At 37.4% G+C, this 14,677-nt stretch overlaps 1 protein-coding gene across 2 annotated transcripts in view; it reads left to right on the top strand.

Moving 5' to 3' along the window:
- LOC145266384 (inositol-3-phosphate synthase-like) overlaps positions 1 to 14,677 on the top strand; it is a 94,869-nt gene that overhangs the window by 23,653 nt on the left and 56,539 nt on the right. Inside the window, exon 1 of one of the 2 annotated variants that reach the window (XM_080122016.1) lies at positions 9,724 to 9,917. The exons of the other annotated variant lie outside the window; for it this stretch is intronic. The gene's annotated coding sequence lies outside the window, so the exon portion shown is untranslated. Of the gene's footprint in view, positions 1 to 9,723; positions 9,918 to 14,677 lie in introns of those variants that run through there. 2 annotated transcript variants of the gene reach the window in all.

Raw genomic sequence — 14,677 nt, 5'->3', positions numbered from 1 at the left:
TTCCATGGACGAATTTTCCGGACACCCAAATGCCCGGGGGGGGGGCAATTTTACTACCGCCCCGGGCGGCAAAAGGTCTAGCTACGCCACTGGCCATAGTCCTATACACAGACTTAAAGTAATCTATAATGAACAGCAACCATTAATATCTCTTTGTTAAGAGATAGTATTGCAATAATCATTACACAAACTAAACCGGTACTCATTGAAATAAAAACTTCCGGATATTAAGAAAAAGGCGAAGTCATTCTCCTTCGTTGTAGTCTAAAGGCAACTTATTCAAATTGTCTAAAATTCCATGCATTCGTATACAATACTACTTATCCATCCATCTATATTTAACTATACTTACAGAATATGCAATAACCTATATCTATCAGGTGTAACTGTACTCCATATCAAATGTTCTCTTGTATCTATACTGAGCCTATCTTATCTTTCAGTCTTACTAAATATTCGGTTTGGGCACCAAATCTGAATTTCTAATAGCAAGTAAATCATACCCTAACACTTTATCCTAATCCTAAACCTACTAAACCATATCTAACCATATATTCCTAAACTTACAAAACTATATCTAACCATACATTAACTCGTCTCTCTCAATCCAATACTGTAGCAAATTTAGCTGCTTCCACTGCATGAATTTTTACCTATACCCTCTCCCAGTAAAAATGAAAATGGAAGCATAGTAATGCCCTTTTTTAACCACGTTTGAGGAGTGAAAATTTTCTGTAGAAGTTAACCTAAATGCCCGTTTTTTTCAGGAGATATTAACCTAAATAACCAATAAATATTAACTACCCATGCGGGGTCGCAGAAATACCTGGATTAGGACCCAGGCGCGGGGCGAACCCCCTCGGAGCTGATGGACCCGTAGGTCTTCCCAGGTCATCCGTCTAGGAGAAGGAAAACTCTGAAACTAAACCTAGGGGAGGGAGGCCTCTTCAGTCCTGGATGACAACCTTCCTAGAGCTGGTGACTCAAACAAATCACCGGTTGGCAAACCTAAACTGCTTAAGGAGGAGATAGGCTCTGTCTATCGCCCGGCTTTCATACTCCTTCTTTGCCTATTGGCCAGACGTAGAGGTACTATCACAGGGACTCGTCTGAATCACCCAGTGGTTGACCTTGTTTCCTGACTAGGGCAATGAACGCCGCTTTTCCCCGCTCCCGCCACATCCCATCCCCCTAAACTGGACACAGTGGGGTGCTTCAGTGCCATATATGTCGGTGCAGTTGGACTGGGCTGGCTTTGCCTAATGGATTGAGGGTACCGGATTGACAGTTCCTGGCTGCTGTTTCCGACTGATAGTACAGGAGCCCTAACTCTTCGGTAGCGCTTAGAGCGGCTGCTCCATCAACAGTTGTAAAATATCGGGATGTTTGTAGTGCCATGTCGTGCATGGAAAGGGACCCTGCACTCATTCCCGGTGGGCTTTCCTGAGGCCACAATCCTGTGGGTGAGGACAGCTGATGGTCTACTTGTATTGCATGTCTGGTATTCTGCACAACTACTTGTCCAGCACCCCCTCACTCACTCACCCTAACTGAAACTTTTAAATAAAATAACATGAAATGACAGCTCAAGCAAAAGTTACGTTTAAACCAGGACCAAACTCAAAGAAAACCAACCTGCCTCCTCCCTTGAGGCTTGCATTTACTAATATCCGCGGGCTTAGAACTAACTTAGAAGATGTTGAGTCATTTCTCCTTGTAAACACCCCGGATATCCTAGCATTAAGTGAAACTAACCTTCACTCCTCTATTCCCTCTAACCACTTTAACATGCCTGGTTATCTCCCACTCTACCGTAAGACATATGCATGGACTTGGAGTCTATATTTGTAACACCCTCCCCCTGACTAGAGAAATAAAACTAGAATCAGAGGACCAGGCCTTTATGTGCTTCAGACTAAATATGCAACACAATATTAGCTACTTGTATTTTCTCTACCGCTCTCCCTCAAACCAAGACTGTACCCTAATAAACAAAGTCTCAGACAGCATAGATATAGCACTCTCCCTCGATACTAGCACACAAATACATGTATTTGGTGACTTCAATGTCCACCACAGTAACTGGCTAGGATTCTCTAATCACACAGACGTAGCTGGTAGCGCAACACATAACTTCTCTATATCCCATTCCCTATCTCAGTTGGTTACATTTCCGACACGTTTTCCCAGACCAGCAAGATCAATATGCCTCACTTCTAGATCTCTTTCTGACAACGGTTCCCAATGACTGTACAACAAATGCCCACTGCCCACTCGGGAATGCTGATCACGCTGTGATAATGGTAGAAATCAGCCTAAATTCTCGCCCTAAAACTGAAGACCCACTACTCAAAACAACGAGGTATTACAAAAAGGCTGATTGGGAAGCCATCAGGGAGATCATCAGAGATGCCCCATGGCAAAATATCTTTACTCTTCCAGCGGAACAGGGTGCAAATGAGACCACTGAATGGTTTAAAACTGCAATTGAAGCACATGTTCCCGCACGGAAATTCTATAGCAAGCCCCACTCTCCCCAATGGTTTACTTCTGCTTGTGCAGCTGCCATTTGTCAAAGGCAGCATGCGTTCCGCAGATTCAACCGACATAAGTCCAGCTCAAATAAACAGAAGTTTATAGAAGCTAGAAATAATTGTAAGAGAGTGATAGAGACAGCTAAGACAGATTACTCTGAAACCACCAGAAAACGCATCGAAGCACAGAAATTAGGAACCCGGGATTTTTGGAAAATCTACAACAGCATAGTAAATAATGGACAGTCAACTATTCCCCCACTATCAAACAATCATGAGGTTGCTTGCACGGCAACTGACAAGGCTAATCTGCTTGCCAGTCAGTTTGCCTCAAACTCCACACTGAACTCGGTACACCACTCACTTCCTGATTTTCCTCTGCGAACAGACGCCACACTAGACGATTTGAAAATCACCCCTTCTCAGGTACATGCTATTATAAAAAACCTAGACACCTCAAAAGCATGTGGACCAGATCTCATCCCGGCTGTGCTATTAAAAAAATGCTCTGCCGAGGTTGCTCCAGTTCTGTCCAAACTTTACAATAAATGCCTTAACGAATCTTGTTTTCCCGACTGCTGGAAAACCGCCTCTGTGGTACCAGTCTTCAAGAATTCTGGTGAAAGAACTGACCCACTAAATTATCGCCCCATTAGCCTCCTCCCGCTTTTCGCCAAAATATTTGATTCCTTAGTTAATCCAGCCCTAGTCCAGCACCTAACAGCTGCTAAACTCCTGACTGAAAAACAATATGGATTCAGGCAAGCCCGTTCAACAGCAGATATCTTAACTGTAGTTTCTGAACGTATATACCGTTCATTGGATAAAACAGGGGAGGGTAGAACGGTGGCCCTCGATATATCTAAGGCTTTTGACAGGTCTTCTAAGGAAAATTAGATCATATGGAATCACTGGAAGAATTCATAATGTAATTAAATCCTTCTCAAGTAATAGAAAAATCAAAGTTGTACTCGACGGGCGTACATCCAAACAATATGACATAAATGCGGGAGTACCTCAGGGGTCTATCCTTGGACCTCTATTATTCCTGATATTCATAAACGACCTCCCTGATAAAATTGTTTCGGAGATGGGTATATTTGCCGATGACACCACTCTCTATAACAGATATGAGGGGAAAACAAATGAACACATATCCAAGGAAATGGCAGAAACACTAGAGGATGACCTCCAATCCGTAGTGCAATGGGGACAAAAATGGTTGGTCACATTCAATGCTGCTAAGACTAAGCTTGTTACCTTCAATAATTACAAGAAACCTTCTCTACCACCAATAGCAATGGCCAAGAACACATTACCTGAAAGTACTTCTTTTAAACTCCTCGGCCTAACGTTTACAGGGAATATGAACTGGAATAGATACATTGAGAGCATTGCCAAGGCTGCTGCAAGGAAGGTTGGCTCCCTCTACCGTGCTAGAAAACTACTTACGCCTGACAGTATCCTATACCTCTATAAGGCAACCATTCGCCCATGTATGGAGTACTGTTGTCACATCTGGGCTGGAGCATTTGCTGCTTGTCTCTCGCTCCTGGACAGGGTTCAAAAGAGAGTCGCCAACCTGATAGGTCCTGAACTGTCATCTAGGCTTCAGCCTCTGTCCCATCGACGAGATGTTGCATCCCTCTGCCTGTTCTACAAATACTTTAATGATGAATGCTCTGACGAACTGAAAACACTTGTACCTCCCCGACGTAACTACCCCCGACAAACCCGACAAGCCACTAAGTCTCATCCCTTTACAGTAGAGATCCCTAGGGGCAAGAAAGCCTTTTACTCCAATAGTTTCTTCCCCAGAACTGCGGGTCTTTGGAACTCCCTTCTGGGATTCTGCTTTCCCAACTGCAATGATATGCAGAAGTTCAAGTGTAATGTTAACAAACATCTTTCTACTCATCTCCCTTCATAATGACCCCGCTAATTAAGTCCCTGATAGTAGCCCCCTGCTTCAAAGTGGCACTGTGCCTTGTTTGGGGTGAAAATTGAATAAAAAAAAAAAATTTTTTTAAAAAAAAGGTAATTTATCAGAATCAGTAAAAGTATTGAATCGTCCCATCACTAGTCATCTAGTGATCTAAGCTTGTCTTGAAAACTCTCACTACATTCCGTGAGCAAATCTTCTTTCTTAGAACTGCACGCCTATGGAATTGTCTTCTGTTTTCCTGTTTTCCAGCTGACTACAATATGGTTGTCTCCAAGTCTAACGTAAACAATTTTTTGATGAGCCGTTCCATATAAGTTAACAAATTTACCGAATTTCCATTACTAACGATTACTATATTGTCCAATTTCTACTATACACTCTTTAACCCTTATACTCGAGTGGCCTCTTGGCCTTGGTATGTGGTGATGCTTATGTAAAAAAAAAAAATATATATCCATCATATCATGACTATATCATTTCTCTGGATTCGCACAGGCTCGGAAAGGGCCTTGAAATTTTGAGCTTTTTCTTGAAAAGGCCTTATTTCTATTATTACCTTACAAATTTAGAAAATATCTTGGAAAAAGGCTTGAAAATTCTCTCCTCAATGTCCAGTAAAAATTTTTGTGTCGGAATATTAAAAATAAAATCGAAATGAATACTATTAAAATGTTTTTTTAAAATATTAATATACTATTAAGATATTTTTTACGGCTCTATCAACTACGCCATGGGCCCATTGAATCTCTACAGTTCCAGGTGAGAATTGTCTGAAGACAGTGGTTTCAATCCTACCCAAAAGCCGGCCAGACACTTACTTGGCCCAAAACGTGGTGAAACAACAACTACGGAAGGCAGTAATTACAGTGGATGTAATTAGAAGATTCGGAGTTCCTATCCCATCACGGTTACCACCTGACGAAGGCCAGAGGAATAGTTGGCCGAAACGTTGTGAAAAAAACTAATAAATGATGAGGATAATAGTCCGCAATAAATAAAAAATTGATTTTTTCTGTTGATATCTGAATGAATAAATGAAACTATATTAGGGGTCAAAACGGGAGGAGCGATGGGGCAATAAAACCAAAGAAAAAAATATGATTTTACAGGTATATAGCATTGATCGTCATTTAAAACACGCGATGCGACATACAAATATCTGTGCATGATGTTGCCAAGCTAATCAAACACCTCGATTCCATGTAAAGCAACTTGCCCTAACAGCATTCCAATTATTGTGCTCAAAAAGCTTCAACCAGAACTAGCTCCATACTTACAAAGCTGTTTAAGCGTTGTCTTAAGGAGAATTGCTTCCCAACACCGTGAAATCTTCCTCAGTATGTCCCGTAGTTAAAAATTCAGATGATCGGTCATCTCCCTCTCCATGAAACAACTAAAATAAGATGAGGATAATAATCCACAATAAAAATAAAAATTAAGAAATAATCAACTTCAAATTGAGAATTAATATAATACAAATAAATTAAAAATATATTTTTACTTCAAAGGAAGATAAAATAATATAGACGTTTCTCAGAAATTTATTTAAGATATTATATTATCTAAGTTAATTATAGAGGGAAGTAGTCCTTGTATTTCAGATACAAAGTTAGTGCAAGTCTCCGGGGAAATACTATTAATTGCCTTTGAGATAATCACTTATAATTTTCTGAGGCGGAATTCTTTAGTAGTTAAAGATGCCTGGCCATCACCTCTTCAAATCCAAACAATTGAGTCTGCCATACATTTTTTTAGGTCAGCTTAAATGACTGGCCAAACCGTTTCAATGGAATTTAACATCGGACTATAGGGGACAAGTCTCATAATTTGGTGTTGCCTAAGTTTATCCTTCTCCACCTCTTCAATTGAAGTGTAGCAACGAGTGTTATCTATATATATATATATATATAAAAGCGAAAATGTATGTATATATGTATGTATGTATGTATGTGTGTCCGCTACAAACTTTCGACAGAGAGAACAAAAATTCCTTCGCCCGAAAAATATCGAAAAATTGGCCAAAAACGTTAATTTTTTCACCCTGAAATCGACAATTTTCTATAGGGGGCGGGGGTCAACAAAAACCGTCCTCTTGTGACGACGATTGTTTCTAAACATGCGTCAGATGACATCATGACCTGATTTAGTTTAAATAGTTGAAGAACTAACTAAATTTCATGTACGTTGTGTTAGCTCAGTTGGTTAACGCGTTGATTCATTATCTAAATGTTTTGGGTTCGAATCGTGGTGTGAGATTTTTTTTTTTTCTTTTTTTTTAAATTTAAATATTGAAGCAGGGTTATTTAAGCTATTTTTCATGAAACGTTCGTTTTTCTGTTTGTTTTTTACTTCGCTTATTCTTAGGTTTTCATTAACACCCCCGACCGACCACACACACCCAAAAACACCCGGGTACCCACCGATTTTTTTAAATTTTAATATCGAAACAGGCTTATTTAAGCCGTTTTTCACGTGTTTTTTTTTGTTTTAACGTTTGCTTTTCTGTTTTCTTTTTTGTTTTTTCGATTTTTACATTTAACATCGTTCGTTTGCCTTACGTTAGTTTTCTTTGTGTTTTTTTTTCGATGTTTTGATTACACCCCCCTCCCACGGGTATCCCCCCGCTTAAGTTTTAACGTTCGTTTTCCTGTTTTCTTTTTTGTTTTTGTTTTTCAGATTTTTACATTTTTAACATCGTTCCTTTGCCTTACGTTAGTCTTTTTTGTGTTTTTTGTTTTGATTCCCCCCCCCCCCGCTTTATTTTTCAGATAAGTTTTAACGTTCGTTTTTCTGTTTTCTTTCTTTACTTCGTTTATTTTTAGGTTTTCATTAACAACCACACACACCTACAAACACTCGGGCAATGCCGGGTACCCCCCCCCCCCCGCTAAGCAGTGTTTTTTAACGTTTTAGGTAGACATACATACATACATGGAGGTATGTATGTATGTCTACCTAAAACTTTCGATAGAGGCAACAGATTTTCACGAGATTAGTTTCATTTTGAAGATCGACCCTTAGGACAACAAATATCGAAAAATTGGCTAAAAACATTAATTCCTTCACTCTCAACTGGGCACTTTTGTAGAGGGAGAGGTCGCTTTTTTCGAAAGTCATCCCCTCTTTTTGATTGACTAACCCTAATCACTCTGGTTTGGTAATGGGCGCAACAGCAAAGACGTCACATTTTTTTTCACGTCCTTTTCCTCCTTCGCGGTATGGGTTCGAGCCTGTCTGCTTACTACCACTTTTTTTTTCTTTTTTTTTTTTTCTTTTTTTTTTGCTCAACACATACCTCCAAACACCCGTGCAATGCCAGACACCCAGACTAATCAAAAATAAGACAATTCCTCTTTCATAAAGTTCATTCGCCTTTCTAAGGCACTCTCTGGTGCATTCTTTTGTATCCTCTTTTCTGAAAGAACCTCTTCTAATTTCATGATGATCCATTATTACTAATATGTCCAATAACTTCCCCTGGATCCGTCTGCAACTGTAGTGTACCTTTTGCCTTTTTTGTTTATTTGGTCAATCAAAATGGACTCTTTCAAGTGTTGCAAAAAATCGGCTGTCCCCCGCACCTGCTTGTATTGGTCTCATCCTTCTACAAGAGCACGCAAAACACAAGTCTACTTCAACGCCCATTACCTCTGAGGCTTTCCCAATCGGCAGTGGAGTTAGGCAAGACTGTCTCCTCACACTTACAATTTTCAGTATCTTCTTCTCCATGCTGCCTTCAAGAACTGCAGTGATGATGTCTACATCCACACCAGGTCGGATGGCAGGCTTTTTAATATGACCCATTTCTGTGCTAAGACTAAAGTAATATATCCAAAAATTACAAAAATTCATCAAGTAGAAAGTTATTCATACTTAGAAGTAATTTTTATGGAAAATTGGGTAAAATTGTATTTTTCTTGTATGTTATAAAGTAGATGGTGAAGACTTTATACACAGGGGACATAACTCGAAACGTAAATTTTAAATTACATTTCAATAGCAACCAACATTTTAACCTCATAGCGATATATTTTATTTCACTACAAACGCAATAATAGTTGTCCTACCAGATGAATTTTCGTAATTGTTGGATATATTGCTATTTTCGACATGACAATTAAGTACGTAATATTGTTTTTGCTTAAAACAGCATATTAAAAAAAAAAAAAATTATCTGTCGACTCTATCCTAACAAGCACCGTAAAACAGACCTCTAACGATAAAGTTGAACCAAATCTTATATCGATTTTTTTTTTTTTTTAACCATGCAAGTAACTTTTCTTGCGTTTGGTAACAGTTATTTGTTCCATATTTTTCATATTTTTTCGCTGTTAACTATAATGCATCTTTGCCAAAATTTCAATTTAAAAAATCAGTTGTCATTTTTACTTTTTTGATAAAATGATTTCCAAAACTTTTATTCGGCGTAGGACTTAAATAATTTTCGTAAAATGTACCCGTAAAAGAAATTCGTCGATTTTTTTTTTTTTTTTTTTTTTTAAGGATTTGTTAGTTATCTCCCTTGAATTAGATTTATTTAATTTTGAGCTGCTCCGCGTGCTCTGCGCCGCTGCTGCGGCTATATTCCCGTGAAATAATTATGGAAATTTGATAATACACATTTTATTGAAATTTTATATAAAACCAATTTTACGTTATATAATAATTAATAATCATACTTCGGCCCTTTTTTTTTATATATGTTTTTTTTTTTTTTTAATTTTTAAATAAGGTAAAATCTATGGAAGCATGACTGGATTATTATTTTTGATTGATTAATTTTTTTATTTTTATTAAACATTTTACATAGGAATGCTAACACCTATACATTGGATATACTACATATAAATCCAGTGTTCTAATTGACTTCTATCAAGCAACGCCAGCCAGAAATTTCTAAAAATATCGATATAATAAACAGCCTCTACATCTAAAAGTAGTCGACGTTGGTGTCCCATATTTCTGTCTATATTTATCTTTGAAGGACACATTTTCATTGGTTGAGATGTTAAGTTAGCCCATCCGGTGTACGATTAAAACGGCCTTTCAAATAATCGGCCGGGGAGAATAGATTTAATATAAGTTTGATTTAAGCTGTTAAAATTATGATTTAATCTGTACTAATTATATTTAAATTACATTTTATTTCACTTTTTCTTAAAATATATAATTAAAGAATCACTGAGTGATAATTTTTTTACTGGAACGAATAAACACGTGTACATAGTACGTGTGATCATATATGCGTATCCCCACCCACCGGCCACCCACCTACGAAATAAATACTTAACTTCATTGATTTTTGGAGTGTACACGGGCTTATATATTCACGTTCCGCCTGTTTAGAAAAACACAACTCTTAAAACTTTTCCTTTGGGACTTTCATAAAATAAGCGGGGTTACTAAGTGAAATTTAAACTGACTAAGCAGAAAATAAGGTAAGATAATGTATTTTTTTTTTTTTTAACTTGAGAATTTTAAGTTTAAAAAGATTGAGTTATGAATGTTGCGTCGATATCACGCCATGAAAACATGGTCTTTACTTTATTTTTACCGGCACAAATGATCTCTGTCGTGATATTCGTTTTTATATACAGGTTCTAGCATTGAGTTTGGAGACCATCAAAACGTTTCGTTCTTTTGCGGGAGGCCATCTTCCCAGGCGTAACCTCCACCTTTTGGAGAGGTGGGATAGATTTTACTTGTCGCACCCTCACAGGTGCCGACGTGAGAATTTGATGAACGGGCAACGAAGCAAAAGGCGTCAGATAAAAAAGTAATTCTAAATAAAATAAATCGGTAAATATTTCATAAAGTAATATATTTTTTCTAATACTAAAGGTCCAACACCGTAAAACATTTTATGGTGCTTATGTATTTTTGATACCGCGCTATTTTTAAATAGTTTTTTCAGGTTAAATTCAAGTTTTATTATCTTTTTTTTATTATTATTAAATTGTTAGTTGGAAGCACAGAGAATAGTTACAAAACACCCTCCCCTCTCCATGTTAAGAATGATGTTTGAAATAATATTATTTCAGCGCGGTACCAAAAATATAAGTACCCATTTTATTTATCATTTTATGCAAAACAATAATCAAGTATAAGAATTTTTTTTTTTTTTTATCGAACGCTGTTTGCTGCTGACTTCGAGTCGCCTGTTCTTCTGATTCATCAAACATGGCTAATTTTATACTTGTTCAGAATAAGCTCCCTCTTTTTGGGGGGTGCAATGTATTCCCCATTTTGAATGACATAAGGTCGTGTTTCATCTCGATATGAAGACTGCTCGGTGAAGGTACAGAAGTTAACAAAGGCCTTTCGCCTTAAGAATGGGTTTCTAAAGTTATTTCGAACCCCATTCTGAAAGTGAGAAGGTATACCTTCACCGGCAGTATGTTTTCTTTTATGCGTGTCATTTCTTTAAATTGCGAAGCAAAAACGAACGTGTTTCGACAGCGAAAAAACAGTTGTATATACTTCTAGTGTCACAAATTCTCTTTTCAAACTATGTTCCTGATGTATTTATCTCCTCACGAGGGCAGTTAAACAGTTGTTGTTGTTGTTCAATGTGGAGGAAAATACAGCTTCCCAAACGAGACATTCCGGATTGAGACAAACATCAAAATTCCCTCAGGCTTTCATTCAATGACGATTATTCGATTTGTAAATAAAAAATTTTTTTTTTAAATTCAGTTTAAGATGCCATAACAACAAAGTAAAAATATTCAGAAAGATTTAATTTAAATATCGACTTGGTGCTGATGATGATGGCAATTAAAAGTAAAGAAAATACAGAAAATTCTGTATTATGTACGTATTCGTTACAGAATGAAGATGTCATGTTCCAAAAATTACGTGAATCGATAAAGTAGTTTTATTTAAAACTTAAGAAAATTAAAATTTACGATTTTTAGCGATTTTACTACTAAACTAACTGCATTGAACGTAAAAGGCTTATTTTTGACTTTTCAACTTCGATTTAAGTTGTCTCCCACTTTTTTTTTATTTTATCGAATTTAATCATGGCCAACGAAAACACTACGACTCGCTTAGTCAGAAAATTTGATGGACCTGAACGAGAATCACCCCCCCCCCATATTAGTGTCCAAATCCACTGAAAAAATTGCAAAAAAAACGAAAGCCGTTCTTAAAATGGGTAGGTTGAGGGTGTTTATTCCGAAAGCCGTTCTTAACATGGGGAGGTAGGGAGTGTTTATTCCGAAAGCCGTTCTTAACATGGGGAGGTAGGGAGTGTTTATTCCGAAAGCCGTTCTTAACATGGGGAGGTTGGGGAGCCGTTCTGTGGGGGGGGGGTCTCATTCAGGTCCGCCATTTGATTTGCTTGAATAAATAAATAATAATGTGAGATTTCTCTCACAAGAATTTTACCCCTGGCAGAATGGAAGAAAACCAAACAGAAATTACAACAAGATTCCCTTAAGACTTCAACGTAAATTTTATTAAAGCAAAAAGGTCCATATTGCAAAAGATGCGTCATCTTCAGCTATCTGCCACTTTGGAATAATAGTTCGTCTTCGATAAAGGCTGGGTAGAATTCCCGCTGAAGTAGTGCGCAGGTTGGATATGTTGAGCCGGACTTTTAAGTCCGGCTGCTAGCTGGGCATACACGAGGAGTCCTTGTAGAATCTGTCTAATGGCAGATAAATGACTGGTCAAACAGTAGACCTTAATTTCGTCTTTATAGACATCAAATTGTAGCACATGCATGCATGCAAATATAATTTGCGCTACTTAAGGGCATTGATATTGCAATGATAAAGTTCCGCTCCATATTTGGGCATTAAAACGTCTCGAACCAGCAAAGTATTTTTTGCTGCCTCGATTCGAGTGAGAAATCCACGTGTCCAACTCTACGTCTTTCTGAATTCTGATCTGAAAAGGGAATTTAGCGCCGAGAACATTCTCGGCAGTTATAACATGCAATTTGATTGGTTAAAATAAATCCGTGGGCGGAGAAACCGTCCAATAAAAAGCTTTCTTATTTCTGCAGAATTTCTTACAATAATTAATAATAATCAAATTACGTGATTTTTTAAAAATATTTCATCTTCGTTCCGTGATTGGCACGTACAAGCTTTTCTGTATTTTCTTTACTTTTAATTGCCGCCATAAGTGCCACTCTGAATAAGCACCATCGATTCTTTTTTTTTTTTTTTTTTTAAATACGAATTTAGTCATTATTTTGATAACTTTTTTAGGAAAAAGTTTTTCAATGGAAGAAAAAAAGAACTCTAATCACTGATTGAGAGATCCAATTTTAAAACGTGGTATATTTTTTTTATTTGTTTCTTTTTTTTATTTTTTCTGAAAAAAAACTTTCTTTGGTAATTTTTGTTTTACAAAGGAGTCCTCACTTATTAAGGCCCGGGGGCCACTCGAGGATAAGGATTAATGAGTGTACAGTAGTCGATGAGAAAATATAGTAATTGTTAGTAGTAGAAATTTAGTAAATTGGATAACTTAAGGGGAAAAGCTCATCAAGAATTTATGTTGGACTTGAAGATGACCATATTGTAGTCAGTTGGAAAGTAGGACAACGGAACAGAGTTCCACAGACATACAGTTTTAAGAAAGCTTTATTTATGGAATCTACGTTTAGGTTTAGGCACAGATAAAGAGTGGCGGGAAATTATTGATAATGGTTTCAGCTAGATGAGTGTTTTTCATGAAAGTCAGGTCCGGAGGGAACCATAAATTGAAGCTCAGACAAGCACTTGCTGTGCAAATATTGAAGTAGAGACAGGCTCACAACGTCTATTCTGTGTGAAAGAAGTTGCACGGAAGAGAAAAGGCCATCCCATACTAGGCTACGAAATCTATTTTGAATTCTGTCAAGGAGGATAAGTTGCTTCTAGCAACTCCTGGCCAGAAGTGGCAACAGTACTACATCCTTGGATGTACTTGGCTCTTATACAAGTAAAGAATTGCATCAGCAGTGAGATATCTACTTGAGCAGATTAGGAGTAAAGGTTAAACCCAGAAGCTTGTCAAAATATGAAGCCTCCTCCTGACGAGAGCCATTCATTTCAATTCATGCCAGACGGGAATCAGAGCATTGATGACAGAAACTTGGTTTTAGATGCATTTAAATTAACCAGATACCTCTTTCCCCATTGTACTAGGTGCTCAAGATCAGAGCAGAGAAAATCAGAGAAAACTTGGTCATTTATGGCCTTTGAAGTGTTTTCTTAGATAGTAGTGTCGTCAGTAAAAATGTCTACAAATGATCTTAGGATATGATTTGGGAGATCATTGATGTAGATCAGGAAGAGAATTGGGTCCAGGATGGACTCCTTAACATAAATATTTTTTTTTTTTTTTTTTTTTTTTTCAAACGCATTAAAATTAAATCAACGCTTCTATAACAGGACTCACACCCCTAACATTAAGACATTTCTTTATATTTGATAAAACATGGTCATGCATTATTGAAATGTGTGTAAATTTTGAGAAAAACTATTTTTTGTCTGCCTTGCTATGCACTCTCCCCATGTCCCAACCGAAAATCATAAAAGTAATTCTGTCCTAGTAATGCCCGATTTTGACGTCTTAAAAACAATTTTAACTGGCTAAAGACCAATGAAAGAACAGCCTGTAAAAAATCCAATCATTTGAGGCTCCTAGCGCCGCTCTGTGACTTTTAGTTTCAGAGGAAATAGTGTGAAAATATGAAGACAGATTGACACGCAGACAGACACACATATAGCCATTTGTATATTAGATATATGTATATAATGTGTGTATCGGTTAGTTTCCTAGATGTAAATCCAATGAAGCTTGCGTGATAATTAAAAAGTGCTCAATGCAAGACAGAACTGGTATATAGTCTGTTTATTATACAAATATTATTGGCTACATATGTGCATACATGTTTCAGTGGAATTTCTTTTTTGGTCTGATGAAGTGTTAGCCTTGAATTGTGATTCTACTGAAACATGTCATCATCATCATCACACAGTCCGTCAGTCTTGACAATGACTAGTCGGGGCCTCAGTGCTTTATCCTTTGGTGTTGACATAGTCCTCTTTCTGTGTGAAACATCCGGTCACAAGCACTGCATAGGTGGGTGCCAGGGTTGTGTCGTCTATAGTGTCTCAGCTCTAAGACTTCTCCAATCTTTCTCTCTATTTCTTTCTTTCCTTTGTGGGGACTGTTCCGCCGACCACTCCTTTCT

This window comes from Euprymna scolopes, chromosome 41 (genome assembly GCF_053919585.1).
Source record: "Euprymna scolopes isolate OS-2025 chromosome 41, ASM5391958v1, whole genome shotgun sequence".
Lineage (NCBI taxonomy): Eukaryota > Metazoa > Mollusca > Cephalopoda > Sepiida > Sepiolidae > Euprymna > Euprymna scolopes.
The sequence above is the reverse complement of the archived record's forward strand: the minus strand, read 5'-3'. Positions and strand labels throughout refer to the sequence as shown.